Here is a 22,110-nt window from a genome sequence, read left to right as displayed (position 1 = left end):
AGATATTCAAGCTTGTCGTCCTGAGCTTTGGTCATAGGTCCGGGGTTATCTTCAATATCGCTGCCAAGTAGCAAGAAACGCCGAAGGTACCCAAGTACAGCACGGAAGCGCTTGAGACAAGGGGGGGGGGGGGGGGGGGCACGACACCCTCTACAAGACAAACGTCGTCGTCTCGATAACACTGAGCATCATTGTAACTAACCTGGAAGTACAGTCGAGCGCGATTTGAAGTTTATCACGCGAGCATCGACCGGGAACATGAACAGCGCCATGGCCCAGAATTCTCTGCCGAGGCGAGGGAGGTATCAAGCTAGCTTCCCTCACTCTTTTTGCTGTTCCTTGAGCAGCCGCCACTCCCTGCTGGGACAACTTCCTTTTTTTTTTCCTTTTGGTTCTGCGAACAGGCAGTGATCGTTGTGCGCATTACGTATTTTTCGGTATTATCTGAAATTGGACACTTTATCGCAACAAATTGAAAGCTTAGAATAGAGTGAAAGGATGGTGTTTGTCGCGGGGGTGATGGCTGTTGTATGGAACAGCGAACGAGGGAGAGAAGATTGCGAAATCATGATTTTTTCTGTTCCAAACCTGACCGCCAGGTGCCTGGAGTGCTAGGCTGGTCGAAGCTCGCTTGATAACCTTCAAATCGCGCTCAACTGTACATGACGGTTGACCGTAATTGTGCCACGAAGACGGTGCCGTGACCCGAAGGGGTGTTGAAGTGAGCGCGCTTATATGGAGGCGGGAAAGGGCGCGCCGATGCTTTCCCCAGTTGCCAGCCGAAAGCGAGCAGTTTGGCCAGACTTGGCGAGAGCTGTGGCGGCGCGCTTGATGGGGGGCTGTAGTTCGCTGATAGCCGGTCCAGAAAGGCAGCCGGTTCTTCGGGAGGTGGCTCGGCGAGCCAGAAAGGGTCAGCAGGCGACAGGCCACCCAGGACAGTGGTCAGCAAAACCTGGAAGTACATGACGGTTGAGCGTTGTTCCACGAAGACGGTGCCGTGACCCGCGATTATACCGATTATACAGGTGAGTGGAGGGGCGCTGGACAGCCTTTGTGGATGATACGCCCATCCTCCGCCTAATCCGGTTGGCGACGTGCCACCCTGTGCTGACCGACGGCAGCAAGCTCAGGAACATCTCCACATGCATTGGACCCATTATTCTGGAGCCTACTGCCTGCTGTCCATTTCTTCATCCGGTACCATTAGACGTCACACGTGGCAAACATTTTTCTGAGATACAATACAGCTGCCAATTTCTTTTACTCTTCGATCGCATAAGTCACTGCTCGAGCGCTCCAGACAAGCGGGATGCTGACTGCAAGTATAGTCTGTAGAGCAGGGGTGACGGAATGAAGGGAAATAAATTCCAGAAGAGGGCAAATAGGGGCTACTTCTGAAGGGAAATATTAGCCCATTTGTTCTGTAGCGAACTCAATGCTTAATTCGTCTTTGTCATCTTATATACTATGTGGTGACTCCGGAGCGCCAACATTACAGTTTAAAGCCAATAACAGCAACAAAACATTGCACCTCTTGCAACCACAGCCAGCACCGCTCGAATGCTCTCGACTAGCCTAATCATGCCTGTACTTCGCAGCTCCCCAAATGAACTCGGTGTTTTGGCACTTTTCATTAAAAAACCAGGAGTCAATGTACATTTTAAATTTGCTGCAATGTTACAAACTACATTCGTTGTCGCAGCTGCTAAATGTAGAAAAAAGATAAGCACGATTTTACATACCTTTTTTCCTCGCAGGCTCCTCAGTGCGTTTCCGGCTAGGCCTCCTGTGCTTTCGCCTCCACACCTCCATTTCGTCTTCTTCCGCTTCTGTACCAGCATCACGAATCATATCTCGGTTCTGAAGCCAAATCAAGACACTTCGTAGCAAAGAGAAGCTTACTTGTCGTGTGAATTATGTGCGCATTGTAGTAGCCGTCTCGTGCACTCTCTTCGTCGTCCAAGAATACTTCGTACAACTTTGTACGGTTTGAGGTCTTCTGTGTCTCGCGGCGAGAAGTTGCGGACTGTTTCCTCACGGACAACACAGCGCTTATGCTCATTCTCATAGTGAATAAGTGCTAACATAACTTATCGTCGCTGCAACAGCACGAACACACAGAAACACAAAGGCGACTGCACTGCCGTAATGCGTGAGCCGAACAAAGTAGCGTCCATCATGGCAAACGGCTTTTTCGTAGAGACAGAGAGAGAGAAAGAGGAAAAGGAACAGAGTGAGGAAGAAGAAGGAGAGGAGAAGTGGTAGCTTTGCGGCCACGGACGAAGACAAGTTCATCGTCCCACCCTGCGGTATTGGACATCGTAGGGAGCCGGGCGGCGGCACAGCATGTATGCCCCCTATAGCCCGTAGTATTCCATTAAGGCACGAATGTCGGGAAATGTGATTACTTGAACCATTGTGTGGAGCACTACAGAGTCGCTGAGGGAAAACGCCAAGTTTCCGGATACATCATATCGTATACAAACCCTATTTCCTAGATCTAAATTGTATTCATCCTTGCAGTCATAATGCAGTAAACAAATAAGCAATATTTTAGGCAGTTGATTATATTTATGCATGCAACCAAAGAAATGCAAATTGACGTTTGTCGGTGATATATGTGAACTGCCTTAAAAACATGAAACGTGCACAATAAGCCATGTATTAATAAACTAATTTCTGCAATCAATTCTCTTGGCTTAATCGATGTATTTAAAAATAGGAGTTTTCATTTTATTAAGGTTTAACGTCCCAAAGCGACTCAGGCTATGAGAGACGCCGTAGTGGAGGACTCTGGTAACTTGGACCACTTGGGGTTCTTTAATGTGCACTGACATCGCACAGCACACGGGCGCCTAGCTTCTCGCCTCCATCGAAAAGCGGCCGCCGAGGCGGGAATCGATCCCGCGTCCTTGGGCACAGTAGTCGAGAATAGAAGTTTTCAAACTTTAGTGGATTTTATTACGCCCACATGTGAGGGAAGTCTTCCCTTTTACAAACGAGGTGTAGATTTTTTTCAGGTAGCGCCATGTCTAGATGCACCACAGATAAAAGCATTCCGTACTAGTGCTTTAACTTTCTTCTGTTTAGCAATGGTCTTCAACACCCAACAAAGTTTTTTGAGACCAGTTTTACTATTTGGGCGAGTTCGAATCTGTCATCAGAACTTGTAAATTCTGTCGCTGGTATTGCGGTGGGTGGAGTCACTAAACATTCGAGATGGCAGGTGCACATCCCAGAATTAAATGAAATTCAGCCACGCTTTTCCAACTCTTGTACGCAAACCATGGACAGGCGCTAAAGCGCCTGTGCATGGTGCTGGCGCACATGCGTCTTGAGAATTGTCCTCACCTTTCATGACGTACACATCCATCTGATCGCTGCCGACACCTAGCCATTCACCATTGTAAATGGGGTCTCGATTCCTGTGTACTTTTAAGGACTGCAGGTCATAGAGCACCACAGCGTGCATAGATTTTAAGCTCTTTCTGGTGTGATAATTATTACTCGCTTGTCCGACGAGCGAGAAAAGGTTCCTTCCTCTGATATTTCCAGGGGCAAACGATAGTCTGCCGTCTGCTTTATCTCGCCTCTTCAACATAACCAAAAGCCTCTGCATCCCTGCGCACAGGAGTCGAATACCCTAGCCACTGCAGCATGGGAAAGGAAATTCAATGGAAGGTTCAGAGAGATCGAGTAATCTATTCAGGTGCAGTTCCTGCCCATATACTTTACTAAAAGCATTAATAAATGCCTTGCAGCAGTTGACTACTAGCAAAGGGTTGCCTGTCATTCATATATCTAAATGTGATAACCTTGTCTTGGTACATTGATTAGTTCTATGAGACCATGACAGTGAAATAACAAATTTGTACTTAGCATATCTTTCATTACAATTTTCCACCTTTTCATTCCTTCGAATGCTTTCTTTACTTCCTTTTTAGTTACCGGCAGAAAGTCTGATTTCTCTGCATTACTGCTAGTGCCATTATTCTCCTGATTGCATAGCCTACTATGTTGACCAGAGCGGCACTCCTTGGCAACTTTCACCACCCTATCAATTTATGGAAATGACAATGCTTACCTTGCCTTTCAGCTCATCGTTCCGATTTTTACCTATACCTAGGCCATGTATTATTCGTTGTTTATTTAAAATTTGGTAGATTTTTTTTTTAATTTATATACTTTTTGAAGTCTGTGTTCTTTTTTGGCTAGCTGTGTAGTGCAAACTAACATGCAGTGATTATCGGTGATAAAATTTCTCAAACCAAAAAAGATTAGAGAAGCAAAAAGGCACAGACTTCATTGACCTTGCAGCATATGCTATTTACAGTTGATTGTAATTACTACTAGCATACTTAAACTGACTCTCATAAAACATTCCAGCACGCTTTTTAGCGTTGACAGCATGCAATTTCGAGAATTCTTGCTCAACATTAGCGCTTGACATAGGAAAATCAATAATGTGCAAAGAAGCTTGGGCTAATATTGGCCAGCCAGATGCATGCAGTTTACAAAACAAAGAAGGCTAGGAAACAGCACTCACACTGTACTAGTGGTAACTGTGGAACTCTGACTCAAGCTCCTTCATTTGGCAGTTCTCTCAGGAGGGCTTTTGCTGCTACTTCCATGAGGAATACTGGAGTGTTGTCTGCGAACAAGTAATTTCGGTTGGAAGAATTCTATGCGAGGGAAGTGGTCCATGCCTACAGCAGTGACGCTGTTAGCGTGTGCGGCTTGGCAGCCGGAGCAGCAGAGCCTCGAGCTCCCTCCTCCCGACATTTTTTCCAAGTGGCCGCTGAGCCATTTTTCTACACTAAAGAAATGGAAAAGGGAATTTTTTTCGTGAAGAGTGGGTCTTAGGCTATCACAAACGTATCAAAAACCATCTTTTTCAGTTTTATACAATGCTGCAGCATTTTTACCATCAGATGTTTATTAGCTTTTTTCGCTTAAAACAGGAGAGTATGTGGTCTAACTATACCTAGTTTCCTCATGACTGCTTCCAGGCTATTGCCTTGATTTAGAACATGCTCAATCTTTTCACTATTATGCTTCTTTCAATCAGTAACTGTATGCTTTATTGATTACCGCCAATAACTCTGCCAACTGTATTCTGTTGGTTGGATTAGAGGCTTTCATGCTTTACAGTTATTAATCAGTTCTTAAATATCCTATTGCTTGCTTCTACATTCACTGAGTAACAATATTTGTGACCCTGAATTCCTGTAGTTTAGTTGTAACCTTTATTTTGTTGATGGGCATCTTAATCACTAGTTCATTCTACTCTTTCTCTGAATGTAGACTAAGTTGAGACCTTAACCATTCTGTGGTATATGGATTGCTCCTTTGTGATGACCTCTGCATCATAACACATGGTTTTGAGCACATTATGAAGTCCGTAATATTTAGGCACCCCATTCCAACTTTTGCATATACGCTTCCGGTTTTGCTCAAGACAGTAATCATGATTCTTAAATTGTTTGAAACTGACAACTGTTGCCAATCAAACAGCTGTGCATAAAGAGCAATGTTTATGTCTGCCCCCTCCTTTTGTATGTCAGTCATTTCAGGCATTGTTTTCTTCACATGAAACAGTGCCTGGGCACTTTGGGTTAGTATCTCTTTTAGATGAAGCCACACGGATGATTGTCACAAGTTGTACGAAAAGTGCGCACTACATGTCTCGAGTGTCACCTCGTACTGTTCAGTCGGCAGAAGCCTAATAGTATCAGTAAAGTTAACACAAGGTTCATGTATTTTCAAGGCCAATACAAACCTACCCAGTCAGGATTTGAGCACCCTGAACACGGTTGATGTTTCATATCCATTTGTGGGAGTACGAAATCTGTTGCAGAGACATTGGGTGGCTCAACTTAATGCTGTTATTTCAGCACATGCCTGCTACATGAACCGTTTACTAGATAATATGTTCACGTAACATGCAACAGAACACAGGTGTCAATAAAGCGAGCCACAGCATGCAAGGCCACATGCACACAACAAAAATAAGACACGGAGGCAAGAAAGTGCTGTCTTCAATTCTGTGTTTATTGAAACTGTAAGTACAATGGGTTCCCCAAATTGCTGCTTGCAATGCTCCTTGTGGTGCGGTGCGAGCACCACTACTGTAGCATGTAGCTCATCAGAGCACGGCACTACAGTAGGCCCCCTATCTGCCACCTGGGGACCGCGCTCTCTAGCAGGCAGGTTCTGCCGAGAGGGTCACTGCAATGGTCTGGCTTCCCAGCCGTTCAAAGGGTGGCAAGGTAGGGACACAAAGCCCACAATCACTTAATAATGAGAATGCAGGCCAAGAATGTACTTGACACAGCCCAGGCATGAGTAGAAAGAATAAGAACTGGCAAGGGCAATGCAAGCGAAATCAGAAAAAGGATATGCACTGCAGGCTCCAATGCCCCTGTAAACTTCATAGATTCAATTTGCACAAGTCTTTTGTGGCTGTAGGAAGAAGAAAAAAAAATGCATGGGCCTGCTCGGGCACCTCCACTGCCTCACGCGGACAGATGAAAGTAGAGAAAGAAAAAGAAGAGGGAGAGAAAGACGCGCGCCGCGACAGCCGTCGTTCACCACCTAAGCGGTGGCGGGTGCAATGACGGCCTACAACAAATAAAAATTCGATGGTTGGCTAGCCCCCGCCACATGCGGCGTTGACCTACCGACCCAGCCCCATACGGCCAGGAAGAGCCACCCTTCACTACCTTCCTTGCACAAGTCTGAAGTCACCTAAAAAGAAACAGAATAAAAACAGAAAAACACAAGCACAAACAGACAAAGGAATGAAAAACACACAGAACAGTTTCAGGAGCCACTCATGGAGTGCTAGCTTTATTCATACACTCTTCCAGGTCTGCGAACAACCTGCGCATAATGCCTGGGTGCTTGTTTTCTGCAATGAGCTTGAGCACTCTGCCTGCCTTCAAAATCATTAGCTCATTCAAGCTTAAATTGCTTATAGAACCATGTGTGCACTTTTGTGTTGGCTTTTCAGCCATTTTGCATGCAGAGCAAGAAACACTTCTGCTGGCGTAGGCTCTGCAGCGCGCCGTTTCCTCCGGATGACTCTTGGTCGTTGCGCACTGCCATCTTCAGGTAGCCTCGTGCCATTTGGAGATGTGTGGGCACTGGGGGTGGGTTGCCAGAAGGTCCAGCTGGTGCTTGCGCCAGGTCCTGTTGGAATTTTTACTGCTATACGGCGATTTTGGAGCAAAGTATGATTACATGGGCGTAATTGTGAGTAAAAGTTGTTTGATCTGCCCGTGCAAACAGTTAAAGCACAATCCAAATTCTCTGATGGCATGGTTTTAGTATTTAGAACAAGCACTTGGTAGTAATGATTGAGTGATTTTTCTTTCTGGTTCGCCCACTTAAAGTTGAAAGAATTATGTGTTGCTACCGCAGAGCTTTACTTGCACTGAATCAAGCGTTTGTAAATGGTGAAGAAAATTCACTCACATTTTGAGAAGCTGGCAACGGGAACCTTTCTGTCCCATTTGGAACGAGGTCGCCAGAAGTCTCCTCCTCATCTTGGCTCATGTTGGGCCCAAAACTCTTTTCTTCTGCCTGCTCATTACTTTGGCTCCATGTTTGGCACTGAAAGAGGATATCTGCAAGAGATTTCACATAACATACAACCACGCCAACAATGCAGAGAGCAGCTGTACGAATATATTGTAATTCGAAGGAAGGAAGCAACAGAATTACCTTCTGCAGTCTGGTGCGCCTGCTCAACTGAGGCAGCTTCCAAATGGGAAGTGTCCTGCTGTATGCTTTTTTCATACAAGTTTCTGCTGAAGAAAATACGAGCGCGGTCATGTCAGAATAATTTCATTTCAACAAAGAGCATACTTGCAAAAGAGGTGCAGCATAGCCATGATAACAGTATGGTATGCTGAAAACCATTAACGTCTCGCTGATGCACTGAGAATCTGCATGTATGCCACAGATACACTTTAACCTTGTATACATGTGCATGTTGTCCCAGCTAAATTGAGGCAATGGCTAAAAAAAAAAAAACACTGTAAACCAGTGGCATACAGCTGCCTGCAGTATTGCATGCAAGGGAAATTTTAGTTTTTCACATAACTTCCCGAGTTAAATTTAAATAATTGCTAATAAGTACATGACTGCACAATATAATTTGCAAAGTTTGAGTGCACCGCCAGCATTTCCCTTGCATTATGTGTAGTAAGAAAAAAAAACCGTCACGTGAGTCATTTTTTCAGCTTATCAAGAAAACCTGCCCAAAATACAAAAAAAAAACTCCATGTGAGTAGCTCATTCACATGTCACAACCACGCTGCCTTCTCTGAGGGAAAGAAATCGGCTGCAGCAGTAGCTATGCAATGCACCGTTGCAGCGGTAGGCCGATGCGATAACTTGGCGATGGTTCCTTCGCCCGCGTCAATGAATTGGCCCGTGAAGATGCAAGCTGCAATTTACAAGCGCGGCGAGGTCACTACAACCATAGCTTAGAAAACGGCGCGCCGCCGTACCGCTCCAACGAATATGGTGACGCGGTAATAGTTTAAGTAACGGGATTTTAGTTTCGTATTTCACGGGCTTTCTTTTTTATCGCAAGTGGAGATTGGGGGGTTTATAGAGGTACACTGTGACCTTGCAAATCAAATCTATTGCCTCAAAATCAGCGTATAGATATGTACAATCATTGCATTTGCTTCTTAATTGCAAAACGCAAAAATCCCCAGCTGACAGATGTATGCACACGCGGATGTGAAATATGCCACTAAATTTCGACTTACGTACCTCCGACTCGAGGCGTGACCACGCAGGAACGACACCGTGTGAAAATACGGCCAACACCTGATGACCGTTCCGCCAGCTGTGCCACTCTCGGGCTTTTTATTCAGGTCTTTAAAAAACTTATCACGGAGGTAAGCCCATTTTTTTGCAGAGTTCCACTGAAAAGAAGTTAACAGAGAAGTATTACAATTAAATCCGACATCCACGCTTTCAAGTAACGAGACAAAGTAACAGTCAACCGCAAATGGAACAAATGAAATGACACAAACTCATGATAATGCTTTTGAAAATCCTGTTTTGTTTGTTTGATTTCTCCACCGTGCCAACACATTGCCCGCGAAATTCAAAGAAACATCAGTGAGCGCGCGATGTCATATCGCACGCAATATATTGGTTTCTCAGAAATTCCGTGTTGACGCGTCTAGGTCAGGCTATCCCTGCAAGCTGTGAAGCATGAGTTTTTAACGATGGTGTACTCACAGCGTAGCGACAGCGAGGACCAACAGAGTGCTATAAATTCTGAGCTCATTGCGTACGTGTTGATGCCTAACTCACAAGGATGTGCGATTTCCTCTTAATTGGTGCAGATGTGCGCCAGTACAGGTGCAAGTACATAAAGCACGCCGGACACTTTTTAATTGTATACAAAACGGTCAGCTGCGTGCACTGACATATGCTGATTGGTCACAGTTGTGAATGAATTCTCTACTAAACTTAAGGACAGAAGGATGCCGTCAGAAATTGCACTTACCATTGATGCCCAGTTCCTCTCCAATGGCTGCCCACACAAGGAACCTCCCCGACTTGTTTTTATAGTTTGATGATGTTAAATCATACAGAATGGGGTTCAAATTAACTATTTCAATAATTTCTGAATGGCCTCATCGGTCCATATCTGAGAGCCGGTCCCCGAAGACTCCTGTGAGAAACTTGCGGGAGCTGCCATCTCAACACCACCAGCTAGGATACGCAATAAAGTCGCTTCTGCGAAGTTCGAAGAGGGTGAAATCAATACAGAAGGATGGGTGCGCGCGTAATGCTCTCCCTCGCGCACGCCACGTGCTGCCTTTGTGCAGGAGCGAAGCACTACACACGAGCCAAAGAAAAATATCTTCCGCGGATTGTTCGCAAAACTTTCAGCTTCGCAGGGGGGCGCTGCAAGCGCCAGTGAAAAGCGCACTCTTCAGCGGCGTCCGGATAATTGACCGGGCAGGCCGCTTCCCCCTCCCATTGAACAGCTGCGCGAGTGGCTCTTGAAAGGGGTCAGTTCTGCGCGTGCTGGGCTGCTGCAGATCTGTTTGTGTAGTCGCGTGCTTTCTCCTTGATGCTTGAACGTTTACGCATGCGCATTCTTCAGAGAATTAGAAAAATGTTTCAGCCCAAACGCGAAAAAAAACTTTTGGATCCTGTACCCCCGGTGAGGCAAATTGACGAAAACGCCATTATGTTAACGGCGCTTTTTGGTGCCGCAAGTAATTAAGTGCCAAAACAGTTTACAATGTGGAAAGTAAATCTATTTTTTACATAGTCATCTTCCCAATGCAAAATTTTATTCGTTGGCTCAGTGAGGTGCACGAAACATCACTGACTTAATAGATTGGATTTTGATACTTTTTGTGCTAATAATAATGAAAATTACTTTATTTTAACGCAAATTAAGAGTCCTGAAGGCGATATGCCAGGCTGAAGAGAAAGACGAGACCATCCACCGAATATGGCTACCTACTGCTCGCTTATGGTTAAAAGAAAAATGTCGGTTGCTTATTTATTTCATGCTATCACAGCGCACGCGTACCCTCAAGACAACCAATCTGCAGAGCCATCGATCATAAGCGAATGCTCACTGATGTGGATGACAAACATTTTGACTTTTCAAAATTCTTTTTTCGAAACGGCAATCGGCAGCATGAACACTCGTCAGTATATAACGATAATGGAGAAATGCTTAACTAAATGCTACGATTCAGTGCAAAAGTTTGGTAAATAAATGTTTCTGCAATAAATAATGTCATACTTTTTCAACTGGATAGAAGTCTGGTCTAGTTGCAGGCTGTTCATGGCAAACAATTGCGGACGCGTCTCCTCTTTCTCTGTACTCGTAAATTTTGCGACAAGGAAGTTTCATCGCGAACATCTTTTTTAGCATTCATGGCTATGCTCTCCAAAGCAGCAGTTTACAAGCAGTGGCAAATGCACTTGCAGGGCTGGCATTCTGTGGCACTGCAAGCATGGTGCTGTTGTGTGCTTTAAATAAAAAGAACCAAGAGGGGTCATATTGCACCCCTGGACACAATAACTTTTTTTCCCTCTCTAAACGCCATGGAATGCCAGCCAGACTGGCAGCGACGAGCAACATCTCTTTTGTGCACCTGCGAGTGAGACAGCGCGTGCATACAATGACGGAGAGGGTGCCAACGGCGCGAGCATCGCGCGTGCCAGTCGGGACGTGCGGCGACGTCCCCGAACAGTAGCTCAGAAATGACCGCCAGAGGAAGGAGGCGGAGCTGTTGTAGTGGGAACAAACTAACCTCTTTCAACGCGGCTCGGAAACCTGCTGAATTCGCGAGAAATTCCTCTGTCCATTGTTGATGTCACAGTAATGATTGCATGGCTCCAAAAAACCCTTCTCCAGCTGAGGAATACTGATTCCGCCAGCGTTCCCCGGATATCCTGCCTGCCTTTCCCGACCTCTATAAAGAGAACGGAGAAGGGAAAAAGCGCACCTGTTCATGGACAGCTTGCTTGCAGTCTGAAAAAATAACGCAGTTTCTGATCGGTACATCACATCTCGGGCTCTCAAAAGACAGCAGTCCTCAATGCACCTTTTTCAGGTAGCGGTACTGCGCATGCGCGAAACCTCTTCAGCCACCATTCTTGCCAGGATGGCATACGAAAATTGGGAGAGAACTTCGCTTCACCTGCTTTTCCAGGGAACCAGGACCCTGGCTTCATGAGTGGGATGAACTGCTGCACAATACTTGTGTGCAGTGCTAGCATCTCCTGGCCTTCACGCATTGTATTGTCCCCGCATCTCCTAGCTTGCCTAGCGTGCCTCAACAAAGAAGACTCGGCCAGATTCTCCAGTTTCCGGTTGTCATTGTCATGGTTGAACAGGGAGTAAGCGGGCGGGGGGGGAGCGGCAGTGTGCCAAGGTATGTTCACGAATGAGTCACGCATCTACACACAGGTTAGTGGAGGCCACCTTGAACTCAACTACTGTTTGGAAAATAAGGCCACCGCACTACTAGGAACGAATTTTTGCACAAATTGCAGTACTGGAAAAAGGTCCATTAAATGCCCACATATATGCATGAAGCATTTAAAACCCCAAAATGATTGAAGGCATTTAAGAGGGACAATCGAGCAATTAAGTAATGCGAAATGGCAATACCAAGAACAAAAAGGCGGCGAAGGAAGTTGTCAAGCGGATCAAGGACTGATATATATATATATATATATTAGTTGCATGCACGCTAGATCATGAGAATTCATACAGCATATTGCCGCGAACTGTTTAAATCTTTATTTGTTCCTATTCGACAGCCGCTGGTATGCGGCCTTATCATTGTTATTCTGGTACGCTTATCAATCAAAAGCGAGAGCCACCTGTCGTCCAAAATGGGAAGCTTCGCCGGCACTTTTGGTTGGAAAGGGCTTCTCGAACTGGCATGCGCAAGGCAGCGTTCGGCGCTTCGCGTGCGCTTAAATCGTTGTTTCAGTGTTGCTCTTTTTGCTGAAAACGTGCATATGCTGAAGAAAGAGGATGACATAGAAGGAGAACGATGTAGAGCGCCGACTTTTCGGGTTTTAGCCAGAATAATGACCACGTATGAGCAATACGTGCAGTTTGCGTCCTCAACTGTTCGCCAGGCGCATCGTGGCCGATGCTTAAAGAAGGAAGGCCATGTCAGAAACTTGAATCTTCATACCACTAATCAGACCGCAGTGTTTATGCGACAATGCCATGGTTCGGTGTTGATTCGGGCCACATTGTTTGAACTCACTGCGATTGCCTTGCGGGGTGAGATATTTTGCTTAGAAAGATGTGTATCTCTCTTGTGCAGAATGCTGATACACAAAATGAACGTGTATTGCATGGGCGCTAATGGGCCGACGAGTGTTACAGTGACTTGGGATGCACTATTATGTAACACGCGCAAATGTTTGTCTGGGTTTTCTGATGTAGGACAAGAGTTCCTGCTGACTTTGTCCCTGCAGCTTCTGATGTAGGCCAGGCTTTACTGATTAGTAAACGACTCGTATTTTCTCAACTACACTCGCGCTCATACGCGAGAGCTTCGCTTCAGATATAGCGCACCTTGCTATTGTATTTTTGGATTTACGGTGGATGTTCATACAAGTATATAATATTCATTTCCCACCAAATCTGTCGATGCAAGAGCTCTTATAAAACCAATATGTGTTCATTTGGCAGCAAGCGCCAAATACAGCAAGAACGCCCAGCTACTTCGGAAAGGGCCGGATGGGCCCAACCGACCCCATCAACGGCTTCGTCTTTCGCGCTTTGTATGTCGTCGTGGTCCTCGTTATATATACGTACAAGTGTCGCTGCTGCATGGCGCATGCTTAGCTTAGATAGAAGGCGTTTCAATCAAATGGCTGTCTTTAGACTGCATGCAATAGTGAACAATGCTGCGTTTCTTTACTCCTTATTGAAGGCTCAGCGAAACCTGTCAGCATGTAAGCAGGGCTGCTGTTGAGTGTTTCTGTGAGGGCGCTAGGATGCTTCTTCTTGCGCGGGCGTACTTTGCAAGTCGATAGTTCTTGGTAAGGTATAGAACTCACTCCAGCAAAGCTCTACACTTCCTTGTCTCAAGGCAGAGATGGCCCCTTTTCAGTAAATGGGGTGGCTGTAGAAGGAAACAAAACTCATAACAATAGATTATGGCACCGACATAAAAAAAAAAACGGGGGAGAACAAAAGCGCCTCTGCAAAGCAGGAGCGGAAGAGGACACCGAGCACACTACTTCGTTAGCAGACGACGCGCGCTCGGGGACCAGTCATGAAATATCCAGACAGCCTTTTTTCCCGTGTCCGACGTTTTTTTAAATGCGTGATAAGTTTTCCCGAGCCACGGGCACACACATACGGTGAAAGTGAGACAAGCAACTCAAATCATCCACCGCTCTACAGCGCGAGAATGCACAGCTATAGGCAGCGCTGGCGCGTCATGTTTTCCAACCAAAACCAAATCGCCCACAGAGGGCGCTAGTTGCGCCTTTGTCGCGCATGCGCAGGAGCTTTTCCGCAAATGGTCCATTCTGTATACAGTGTTTATTCATGCTGGCTGTCGCGATATGACGTGTTATCCTTTACTTTGTCGCGAACGATGCGCCGAGATCTGTCTCGAAGATTCCGATCATATGTTTCTACAATGTTCCAGGTTGGGCTAATAGCAGTTTGCGAAGTTATCTAGATTGTTCTGAGCAGCCTTTAAATTGAGCGTTGACGAGCGTTGACACCGTCCCCTGCTTCAAACGAGGCGTGGCAGAAAAATAAATAGAAGGAATCATAAGGCACGCATAATTGAGCACTGGAGCCACCCCACAGCACCCCTACAGAAAGACTTCCTAAACTGGGGGTCTACAATAACACCACTAATACCCTAGTTGCACGGTCGTTTTAATCACGGTTGCGCTTAACCGCGGTTACCGAACTTAACCACGGTTAACCGCCAATCGCGGTACGCTGCTGTTACACAGCTCACCGCCGTTCTCGGTTATGGCGGCCATTACCCATTACGGTGATCGGCGGAACTAGGGTCCCTAGAAATATTCTAGGACTCTAGCGGAACGAAGTTGCACTCCGACGAGGCGTCAAAAGCGCGGTCAAGCACCGCACGATGGCAGCACCTCCTCGACCGCCGTAAACACCGCCGCGGCGGTGGCCCCTCCTCCCGCAAATCGTACGCGAACGACACGGCGTATCGTTAGCGCCGATATCAGAAATAAACGAGCTAAAATTTGTTGATGTCTGTAATACTGCGCAGAATATCAAGAATGAATCACTCTTGATAATGGCTGACCAGCGGCAAATTGCTGTTAAGAACGATAACCACGACACAAGCAAGTTTCTGCTCAAACTATAGCTGCCGCCGGTGCATCGGGCTGAACCGCTATACTTGTGCTAGCTTTGCAATTAATGTTTCGCCAAAGATAACCTTTTTGTGAATCCTATTCTGCCATAGTAAATAACGATATGATTGTTTTATGAGTAGACCATTTACGAAAGCGTCGATCAGTTTCAAAGCGCCGACCGCCGCGGCTTCGAAGCGAAACAAATTAGGCCTAGCGACGACTAGGAGGTTACGCACGGCGCCGTCGTTCGCCGCGCTAGCGCGCTCCATCGCCGCGGTAAAACTAAGCTCGGCCTGCTCGCAGCATCCAATGCTTCAAGCGTTGCGAACTTGTGCACTTGCAAGATACAGCTAAGGCCGCGCATATACATTTTTTTTTATGTTCCGCTCAGCGACAAGCCCCGCAAACGGTTCTGCAGAGACAGGACGGAGCTTCAGTACGCAGTCGCTGCGCTGTCGGCCGTAACCGATGACTTCGGGTGGCACAGTAGGCAACGGCCATTCTATACGCCGGTCTTTAAACGTGATATAGTAGGCAAATGAGTACAATGCTGAAGCAGACCCGCTCGTACGCTTCGCGCAATCGGGCGCCTACAAGCAGCCTCCGTGCACAGACTCCGCCATAACCTCGGTTAACGACGCAAACCGAAGTCGCCAAGCTCGGTTTGCGATAACCGCGGTTAGGGGTGTAACCGTGGTTTTGTCCGCCGTGTAACATGGGCTAACCACGGTTAGCGTAACCGCGGTTAACCCTGCCCGTGTAATACCCTAGTCAGACGGACTCGCTAACTGCGGCTATGCTTAACTACGGTTAGCCGGAAGAATCGTGGTTACAGGAAACCGTCTCGCCGCTGCCACACGGGGATTAGGCCCACCGTTCGGTGGTTTGACAGCGATCACGTGGTTTCCAAATAGACAACCAAATTGCCATTAATTTCTTACAATAAACGACTTAATAACACTACACGGTAATGTTTTTATCCACAAGGTATATGCACGTTGTGCAGCTACACGTGAATGCGCTACAGGGCCCTTCGTCCATGGCTTGCAGGCCAGCGTTGAGGTCGGCAGCAATCGCCGCATAAATGCGTGCGTTTCTCGTACAGGCCCGCAAAGCGTGGAGCCTCTCCTCCCACAGCCGTATTAAAATCATCGTTGCTTCATGCGACCACAGAAGTCTCGTAGCTGCAGCCGGAGATGCCAGAGATGCAGGAGGCACAGCGCACGTACCACTCAGAGACGCCGCCATCTTTACTCTGGTTCACGGTTTGAGCGATGAAACCGAGGTTGCCAAGCTCGGTTCGCGCCAACCGTAGTTAGCAGGCTAACCGCGTTCGGTTCCGCCGTGTGAGCAACCGTAACCGCGGTTACCGATAACTACGGTTATCGTAACCGCGGTTAAGCATGCCCGTGTGCCAAGGGTATAACAAGGGTATAAGACGAATGTGCGGAGAGAACGACATGCTAGATGTGAGGGTCGTAACAGCGGCACTTTACCACGTTGTCAAGACGGACGTTTTATCTCGGAGTAAGATCAAGGCAGCTTGCGTCGATGCCGACGAAATCATTTCTGCCCTGCCTCAGTCAGTAACCGCGAGGAAGTCAAGGAATTGTGGTGGCGTCTCCTGTCATCCATTATCCACAGTCACATATATGCCGGTTTAGCTTACGTCACTGGATATATTGGTAAGTTAATCAGTGACTTCGGGTGTGACGCTCGCGCTATTCTTCTTGAAACTAGCGAAAGAAGCAGATGCATGTACACTCTTCTACGAGGGCAAGAATTCTAGTGGATTACATTATCCGAAACCAGAGTTTATTGCCCTATTGGACAAGCTTTTTTTTTTAAGAAAGCTCTCGTCCACCTACCCACTTAAATGTTCTCGAAGTACTTCAAATCCTGATTCAACCAGCCCAATTGCGTATTCACCATTGCTCATTTGCCCTGAAGGATTTGACAACAACAAACTTGGGAAGAAGTTTCTCAATCAAAAACATAAAAAAATCTAAAAACAAGTTTGTTTTTTTTTTGGTGAACATTATGATTTAAACCCAGTGTCCCCCCTTAAGTGGTGTCGCTAACACCGAATATACTGGCGATTGAATATGATGCTCCTTCCGCCCCCTCTCAAATGAATGCACTCAAGCGTGTGAGCAAAAAATGAAGAGCAACAGTGACTTCGGGTGTGACGCTTGCGCTATTCTTCTTGAAACTAGCGAAAGAAGCAGATGCATGTACACTCCTCTACGAGGGCAAGGATTCTAGTGGATTACATTATCCGAAACCAGAGTTTATTGCCCTATTGGACAAGCTTTTTTTTTTAAAAAAAGGTCTCGTCCACCTACCCCACTTAAATGTTCTCGAAGTACTTCAAATCCTGATTCAACCAGCCCAATTGCGTATTCACCATTGCTCATTTGCCCGGAAGGATTTGACAACAACAAACTTGGGAAGAAGTTTCTCAATCAAAAACATAAAAAAATCTAAAAACAAGTTCGTTTTTTTGGTGAACATTATGATTTAAACCCAGTGTCCCCCCTTAAGTGGTGTCGCTAACACCGAATATACTGGCGATTGAATATGATGCTCCTTCCGCCCCCTCTCAAATGAATGCACTCAAGCGTGTGAGCAAAAAATGGAGAGCAACCTGCGACGGTTCTCCAGCATCCCTCATTCCGCTCGCATCTCTTGGGAGCATATAATGAGGGGTGAGGCCTGCACACGTGGATGCGTCACCATATTCGGCTGCAAGTGCTCACCAAAAAGTTTTTAAAATTATTTGTCAATTATAGGCTACACGAAGCTTTTAAATTTCACTTGAATGCTCGCAAAGATGACCTGTATGAATTTGTTGAAATAGAATATTACTACAAGCACTGTTTCACGGGCCCCTTAAAATGTAGTTCATACTGTAGTGATCCTTGCATGCTTTCCACTTTTACTACCTAATGCTTCTAACAACGATACGTATGGTGGAACGATAAAAGAACCATCTGCTAGCAACTATTGAATGATCATTATTTGTGGATTCAAATTAAATTCTGTCTATTATTTTGCACTTCTCTACTCACAGCATGTACACTGCATTATCCCGTTTTGTTTTATCAAAAGAAAGCTTTATTCTGTACATAAATGTCTTGGCACCCTTGTAAAGAAAGTGTACAGTATATGATACCTTAAATTTGGAGATAATCGCATGGTGTCCGGCGTGCGAACAGCTATGAGGCATTTAGCGTTTGGGCCCTATGGCCATAATTTTCACTTGAGTGTGAGGTGCGGATGGAGTTCCAGCAATTAGCCCTGTCAGCCCCGTGTCACACAGCCATATGTAGTTTTTCTTGAAGTTGCAATTAATCAAGAGGCAAAATAAAATGCAGGAGGTTGCCAGCTATAATACTCAATGATTACAACAAAAAATATAATTGTGTTTACTCTGATTCTATGACAAACTACGTTTTAGGGCATGGACATAGGTAGCTTCTGCAGCATTGTCTATTATCCTTTTAAGCTTTCCCACATCATACAACAGCCATCAGGTAGCTAATTTGTTGTCCTACTTTAATGAAGATCAGTTGTTCATCAATGATATTTGAGAGCAATCCAGTGTAATTAAGGAAGCTGTAAGAACACCTTTCAAAGAGTAATCGAGGGGAAATTGCACTTGAATATCCATTAAAGGAGTACAGATATCAAATTTTAGTTGTAGGTTGTCTCTGTAATTACACTTAAGACATCATTAACCGCAGATTACTATGTGGTACATGCTTACATTTGCAAAGTAATTTGCCATTGAATTTCTTCTTTCATGCAATTCTGGTTTCGGTTTCAACAGCCGAATGAGTGCTACAACATCAAATATAGTTTAGGTCATGTTAGGTGTGAAGGAACTGCTGTGAAATCACTGAATTATTCCTCGCTATTCCAGCTTTTCAGATAGCTGCCTGAAGTGTTGTGGTATATGAAAAAAAGGTAGAGCAGTGATTGTATAGCAAGATTTTTTTATGCGTCACATGACCTATACTGAAGTTTGATGTCCCTGCTGTCATTTCGCATGGACAAATGACACGACCCCGAGGGAATAAATTAAGTTATATTATTCACATTCATAAGTCATATTCAAACACTGTATCATGATTCAGGAATAGTAATGGTTTGCCCATGATCAGAAACAAGAAAACAAGCAACAAAGGGTATCGGTGTCTGCACTTCTTTAACTAGGACTGCTGAAAGGCAAAGCAGAGGTTGCAATTAGAATGCTTGAAGCAACCTCGTGTATGCAGTACCTAATAACTTCGGTTGTATGAGCATTGTGAACAAATGACAGCATCGTACTCATTCAGAAAGAAAGGCAGTCAGTGTACAGGAGTGAAAAAATAAACCCATCAGCTTGCTGTCTGCCGGTATGGGGCCTGCAGCCCTGTTCTGTAGTTAAAATTTTTTATTTGTAATGTTTTTGTTTCTGTAATTATGAATAAAATCCACAATATTCGTAGAAAATATCTGACACTGGTACGAAATGGTAAGTTTGCATAATTTTGCACCTGCTGTGATGCAACTTTCCAAGAGTTTGGCACTTACAGTTCGCGTGGTTTCATGCCTTAAGGGCTCAGTATCACAGAAAGAAACCCTCCGAATAGATGCTGAGCACTCCTTAAAGCTAAAGACATTTTTCCGCCACTGCAATATTCCTTTCAAAAGACACCAATATCATGACGATTCCCATAACTGTCAAAATTCATTCTTGCCTGAGCTGGGCACATTATAGCCTGATGCATGTAAAGTCTGAAGTGAAGCTCCATTCACATTCAGATCCACTGTACAGAATTCTTCCATGGCAAAGAGTTGGTTTGTTAAATAAGAACCTTAATGGAAAAAGAATCAAATGCTCTAAAATTTTGTGCCCTTTAGCTAGTTTAATCAAATCAAACATTAAAAAGCTGATTTTGTTTACTATAAGTTGCATAGATGAACTAACTTGCTCGAGTTGGTGAAGAAGCTAATGTGAATATTGTTTTTTGATTATTATATTCTTGCTTTTGACATAATTCGGGTGATAAATTTAACCAATTTCTTTTTTGTGGCTCGTATAGATGTCTGCAACAAAGCTTAAAAAATGGCACTGCTCACTGAGCATCACAGAAAATCTAAGTGTTGGAGCTGCGGCAATAAACAAGGCGCTGTAATACGCTTAAGCATTCATGTCCAGTGTTGCTGTTAGCCAGCAAGTCGGCAGGAAGATGAGATTGTTAATACAAATTAGAGTGAACATTTGGAAAGAGATGCACAGTCTGTTAGGCACCGTTTCAACAAACTGACTAGTTTTCATAATTGGATGAAAGGAAATCATCATTAAATGCTGGCTAGTGGATGGACACTCCGTTCACATATTTTGTTATGTGCTCATTGCTATGCCCTTTCGTGAAACTTATAAATTGGTAAACTTTGTAGTAACGAAGTGCACGAGCGTGTCACGCTGCTTTATTGCATAATACACTTCCTTTTCTTGTGTGTTTTACTTTCATATCCTTTTTTCGTTTCTCAGGATGCACAGAAGCCATCAAAAACATCCGGCTCCTGTATGAAGAGCTGCAGGCAGCTGGAAATGCAAGGTGTGGTGGAGGCGAAACACAGGTGCGTAATTGTTGCTGTGCATTTGTAAAGCAATGGGGAGGTTTGAAAAGTGTATAAAGAAAGATTTTGCTTTGACTGGAGCAGCTCCAGGAGCTTGTGGAATATAGCATTCATTCCACAAGCTTACTGCAGCAAGATTTTCACTCTTAAGCAGCATTTTGACCTGTGCACGGCGGTGTGTTATGAAATGTATGTGGCTTTTCAGAAGTGTGCAAAGTAAGGAAGATGCAGTGGCTCCATCCATTTAGGTTTGTATGGTAGCAGTGTGCCCAAGAGCCTGAATGCACAGCATACGTGATGACATTTTCTGGCAGTGGATTGTAAGATGCGCCGCCAAAATATGCCCCCGGTTATTACACACTGGAATATATACTCTCTTTGCAGTTCTCAGTTTTCTCCTATATTATGGCATGTTGACAACGTCTGTTATTCGAGACATATTTTGAATATAACTGTCAACCCCAAATGCTAGAGAGTTGAGGAAGCTTCCTTGATTACAAGGAATTTGCTCGGCATATCTGGTTGCAAGAGCCTACTATTGATTGTGCCAGCTACACCGGAGTGAGGCAGCTGTGAGGAGAACAGAATGCTTGGCGGCCAGGTGCACTGTTGTGCAGCCAAACTGTTTGGCCAAATGACAGTTATGGAGTGCCAATACCAGCTGTCGCAGAGTATATTGCCGCCAGTGTCATTTTTACTTGACTATAAAGCACTTCACTTTTTTGCGAAGTTTATTGACTTACTCGTAAAGTTTGAAAATGTTGCTGTGTTTTGCTGTGATTTACTTGGGTGGGGACCAGGACAAGTCGAGGAATATGGTAGCCTAGGTGCTACATGGGTTTAATGTTCTAAAGGTTATTAGGGTGGCAGTACAGTGCAGTTCACCTATAACGATATTAAAAAAACTGGTAAATCCGATCGCTAACCGATTATCATTATATCTGGACAGAAAAAAGGCTCCCACACCCACGTATCTATCTTTCCATGCATGTAGGCTTGCCTACTTACCAGCGATAAGTAAATCGGGTTGAATGACCCTAATCATCGTAAAGAGCACTGAACACTTAATACAACATACATAAATAGCCATAAAATAACTTAAGCATATTTAAAACAGTCGGAATTGACACTCACTTGAGCAGCAGCTGAAGCTTGACAATCGCTGTGAGCACTGCTTCCAGTAGCGCATGCGCTGGCAGCAGTAGATGCTGCGTGCGTGAAACCGATAGCGACTGGATAAGTAGCAGGACATCCCAATCCTTGATGCTCGTTAAAATTTTAGAGTACGAATGCAAGTATTTTTTCAAGAGGCTTCGAACTTTGAAACCCTGTCAGCAATCGCAATAAATCTGCCGTTTCATGTTGTATCATGCCGTGAATGCGGTCGGCGTCATCTTCCACGGATGTACAATTGGTGATGGCGATATAGCCACACCCTCTGCGCTGCAACAGGCAGCGATTGCAATGATGATAGTGCTCATTTCCTAACGACACGCAATGGCGCTCGCGGATTTTTCCACGACAGTCCGATTTCGCCGCATATGTCGAGGTGTCACGTCATTTTCATTAGTAGTTCATTTTTTATTAAACATCAAA

Source organism: Amblyomma maculatum, chromosome 8 (assembly GCF_055883805.1).
Source record: "Amblyomma maculatum isolate TAMU_Amacu chromosome 8, ASM5588380v1, whole genome shotgun sequence".
NCBI lineage: Eukaryota > Metazoa > Arthropoda > Arachnida > Ixodida > Ixodidae > Amblyomma > Amblyomma maculatum.
The sequence above is the reverse complement of the archived record's forward strand: the minus strand, read 5'-3'. Positions refer to the sequence as shown.